Below are 5,247 nucleotides of genomic sequence, written 5' to 3' on the forward strand. Positions count from 1 at the left end.
GGGTTGTGCCTGCTGGCTTGTGGGTCGTCACGGGCTGTGCCACCCTTCCTAGTGGAAATTTTGGGGGTCGGTTTGGCACGACCTATGGCACAGGTCTAAGCGGGTCCGGCCTGTGTCGTGTTGTGGGCTTAGGCCGAACTGGGTTATAGGCTGTGTCGTGGGCTTGGGCCGTGTCGGGTTGGGCCATAAGGCGGGCTTTGGGCCAAAGTCGAAACGGGCTACACTATTTTTTTTGAAAATTTTGATTTCTTTTCTAAGTAAAATTGTAAAACTAAAATATTTAACTTTCCTTTGAACTTTGAAAATTGGGAACTATTTAAAAAGTTAAGAAATGAGAAATCTAAGGCCGCGTTTGGTAAGTCTTTTTGTGCTAGTTTTGGGCTGTTTAGAAGCCCGAAAGCCTGAATTTCAGGCTTTTCCCGTTAGGTAAATGGTAGATCTGTTCCGAAAAAGATGCAAACCATTGAAGACACGAGAAGCCCAAAATTGAGCTTTTTCGGGAAGCTTCGATTGAAGCTTTTGCAATCTTCTAGTTTCTTCGAGCTTGTGAGAAAATAGTGATCTTTCAATAAAAACTCGCAAATGTTTCGAGCCGTAACCCTGAGCTCTAAAGACAAACCTACTGCTTCCAGTCCTTCATCTGGAATCTCTTCTAGCTGTTGTTATTTCCCTTCTTCGTCCGGAATCCCTTCTGATGAGGGTCTATCTCTTCCATGCACTGATACTTGTTGATAATCTTGTGCTTGCATACATTTTTTCATATGAACACTTCCATGCATTGATACTTATGGATACAATTTTGCATAGTTTAAACTATACACCTGTGTTTGTAATCTTGTCTTCACAACATCAAAAGGAGTTGTAAAAAATGTTGTAGTATATCCAGCTAGCCCCCCACAAATTAGCTGCAGGAATGTAAAAATCATGAGAACAGATTCAATGCATATGATGTATGAAGATTTATTAGCATTGTGTACACCAGTGTGGCCTTTGCATATATGAAAGCTGGGAAGTCAATTGCTGCTTGAGAGATGTTTGATGACATGGCTAAGAAGAAATTGATGATAATACTTAAAATCTATAAATCTTTTACTGCTTCCTATGTCAGTGACAACAGCATCTTAGGCCTATTTTGGGATCACATGGTTGAGAGGGGTCTAATCTCAGAGAAGGTTTTAAAGTTAATCCAATAGTTGAAATTTTAAAACAGTTCATCTTGTGACAACAATCAACAATGCAGTTGCAGATTGAAGTTCTCTATATTAGCCAATTGGGCTTTAATCCAGATTGAAGTTTTCTATATCAGCCAAGGGGGGCATTGGGTTTTCGGCTTTCTTGAAACAAAGGGGGGCATTGGTTGAGAGGGATTTCATGGGCTTTAATTAGAACCTCTGTATCAGCCAAGGGGGACATTGGTTGAGAGGGATTTCCTGGGATTTAATTAGAACCCAAATCTGGGCTTTAATCCAAATTGAAGTTTTTTGTATCTGCAGAAGGAGACATATGACTAGATTCCCCATCTTGGAGATCTCATGGGCCAGAAATTGTTTGTTTAATATGATGACCATGAAATTGCTGGATGGCCCTTTTATTTGAAAATCATAAGTACTCCACCATCAAGTTGAATATTATCCAGAAAGACATGAGCTTTATTTATGCTTAACATTCTTTGTTGATTCTTTGTAAGTAAAATTCATGTATATGGTGTCATGAAAACCATATATATGTAAGTAAAATTCATGTAACAACTCAAGTCCTGAAAACTAGAGCTGAAACAAATTCAATACAAGTAAAACAAATTTGCATAGTTTAAACGTGTATATGGTGTCATGCTCTTCCACCTATGTATATGTATATATATATATATCATTTTCGCAAGTGATACATTAAATCTCAACTTGTTGGTTCCACCTTCTTAAAACCTTTAATTTTGAATCTTTACGTGCATATGCTCAGTGGTTTTTATCATTTTAATATGGCTGTAAGTGTGTTTGACTTAATAATAATTCTTCAAGGTGTGGCATAAATATCTATCTAGGTACCATCACTAGAGAACTTAGTTTTAAAGTTGCTCTTGAACAAGATAGAGGATAACCCAGTTATCAGTCAAAAACATTTTTAGATATAACTGAAATGCTTTCTTGAAACAGAGGATTTCAGCTTCAAGAATTGCTTTATGTGCTTTGCGGCCAAGATTTGGAGGATAGTAATCATCTTTTTCTTCACTGTCCTATCTCGGCTAAGATCTGGAATCATTACTTTTCTGCTTGGATCTTGATTGGGTCATGAGGTCTGTAATGTTGGGAGCTGCAAGGTTTATCAAAGCTAGAAAAAGTCTATGGAGGTCCATTTCGGTGGCTGCAATCAGCACTATTTGAGCAAAAAGAAATAAAATTAGAAGTAGAACTGATCTAATTCCTATTCTCTTTGGATGTTAAGGACCGTAGCAAACAACTCATAAGAATCCCAAGGCATAGATAGAGGGGACCCCACTTCTCTAAAACTTCTTTAAATATACTTCTCTACTATTAAATTGTTTGGTTTCATCATAAGCTTTATGTTGTATATCTGATGTAAAAACACCTGTTTACATGTATCTACTATTTTTTAATGTTTCTTTATTAGTTGGTGAACTTGGTTGCTTGGGGGTTGTACTAGCAAATTTGCAAATTTGCTGAAGCTATCAAACTCTGTTTTCTTTTTTTGTGCAGCTTTATAGTACATCCATTTGCATATTTTTTGGGTTCATCTACCACATGTAACTCTTATCATTGCAATTAATTCCATATTTGTATTATTTGCTTTTTCAATACAAATTTAAAATGATTCTAGCACTTCAATTCCACAACATTTGACGATGCACCCATTATTAATGCAAATTGGGCTCTTGCGCAAGAATATATTTTCATAGATTTACTAGTAGTTCAAGTACAGAGTAGGGGGAATGGTTTCTAGGTGTCTGAAACCAATTGGTTGGAAGGAGGTTCGACAAAGCTTTTTTGCACAAGTTGGGTTGAAGTTCAACACTAAATCCTTCAGTAACAAAATACAAGATCTAAAAAGTAAGTATAAAGAGTTTAAGAAATTGAGGTTCGGGCAAACAAGATTTGGCTGGGATGAAGAGAAGCAGATGGTTGTAGCCTCACCAAAGATACAAGAGAATTATTTTCTGGTATTTGCTGAACTTTGAATTTATTTAGAGATCATCATTATTTGGGATTTTATATGTATGGAAATGTATATATTGATTGGTGTCCCTTATCTTTTTAGGCTAACCCCAAGGCGAAAAAGTTCCGTACTATGGGTTGTCTAGAGTATAACAGCATTGAAATTATATTTGGGTGTACCACACCAACAGTAAGGTTCTCTGCATCTTTGGCACGTGGCATAGAGTCTCCACCCCGGGAGGACGGGCGTGTCTCCAATGATCCACCTCTTGAAGAAGTTCAACGACCATCACTTGGCATTGCTGATTCAACCAATATTGATGGTGATCAAATTTTTACTACAACCACTAAGCAAAATACTTGTAGGAAGAGGCCATCTAAATTTTCTGAAGCAATTGCTGAACAAAATGTATTGGCAGATAAGAGATTTGAGAAGTTGGTGGATGTAATTAATGGAATGAATCAAAAGCCGAAAGACCATTTCTCTATGAGCAATGTTTTATCAGAGTTGGATTCTATCGAAGAACTGGATCATAATGAACTTTATGAAGTATTTGAGAAACTGGATGCAAGAGAGTGGTTCATGAACATGCCTACTAATCTTAGGAAGAATTGGGTGTTGGATGTGCTTAATCGTTAGACTCATGAATGTCATGTTCTCATCCATGAACCCTTTTTCTTTTAATGTTTTAGATGAATACTTTTTTTAGAATCGTTATTACTTCTTAAACTACTTCACAAGTGTAGGATTGAACAATAGTTTCAATAGCTACAATTTATATGGTATTATGGTTTTGTTGATTGCTTAATGAATATTGTTGGATGGTATAATGGACATAGTAGCACATTTGGTCCTTAATTTATGAAATGCAGGTTTGCAATTAATCAAATACAAAGAGCCTTATATTTATATGTAATTGTTGTGTCAGATTCACAATGGTTGATAGTCCGACCAAGAGGGTAGTGTTGCCAGCAATTTTGGTTGCTGTCATAGATGATGAAGAGCAGCGAATGATGACAAATGTCCTCATTGTCAAGGAACTTGAAAAGGAAGATGAAATGTATCTCTCCAAGACACCTTACCACAATGACATTTTGACCGGGTTAGAGTGGTTGAAAAATGTCATATGCAATGAAGGTAATAGGTGTTTGGAAATGTTTAGAATGAACCCAGAATCATTTGTTAGCCTAGTAGGTGCACTGAGACAACAAGGGTTAGTGAAAGATAGTAGATACGTATCAGATGATGAGCATGTTGGAATTCTTTTAAAGATCGTAGGACACGATAAATCAAATCGAGATACTACAGACCGCATTCAACACTCTGGGGAAACCATTTCATGACACTTTAATTCCGCATTGAAGGCAATTTGTGAATTTGGCAAGGAAGTTGTATGACCCAGTGATCTAACTGTTATACCACCTGAGATACTCAACAATCCAAAATATTATCCATGGTTTGAGGTATCTCATACTATATGAGAGATATTTTTTTAATTCTTTATTCTTCAATAAAAAATCTATCACCAAACTTGATCAATTTTTCATATGCAGAATTGTGTAGGTGCAATAGATGGAGCACATGTTCATGCTTATGTTCCATCTGGTGATCAAGTTCCATTTAGGGGAAGAAAATCAACAACCACCCGGAATGTGATGTGTGCATGTTCGTTTGACATGCTCTTCACTTTTGTTGAGACAGGATGGGAGAGTCTATACATGATTCAAGAGTTTTCTTGGAAACAGTTCAGAACCTTGCCAATATGTTCCCGCTACTACTAGAAGGTTAGCAAAACTATCAAATAACTCACAGGATTTTTTTATTCAATATACTAACCAACATTTGTGCTATCATATAGGAAAATATTACATAGTTGACTTGGGTTATACAAATATGTCTGGATTTCTGTCTCCATATCGATCAGAGAGATACTATTTGAGAGACTTTCAAGGAAGAGGTGGTTGATCCAAGAATGCCGAAGAATATTTTAATTATGTTCATTCTTCATTAAGGAATGCCATAGAATGTTGCTTCGATGTTCTTAAGGCAAGATTTCCAATACTAAAGTTGATGCTTCCA

The sequence above is a fragment of the Nelumbo lutea genome, chromosome 3 (assembly GCF_056320005.1).
Source record: "Nelumbo lutea isolate HS-2025 chromosome 3, American lotus-T2T, whole genome shotgun sequence".
Lineage (NCBI taxonomy): Eukaryota > Viridiplantae > Streptophyta > Magnoliopsida > Proteales > Nelumbonaceae > Nelumbo > Nelumbo lutea.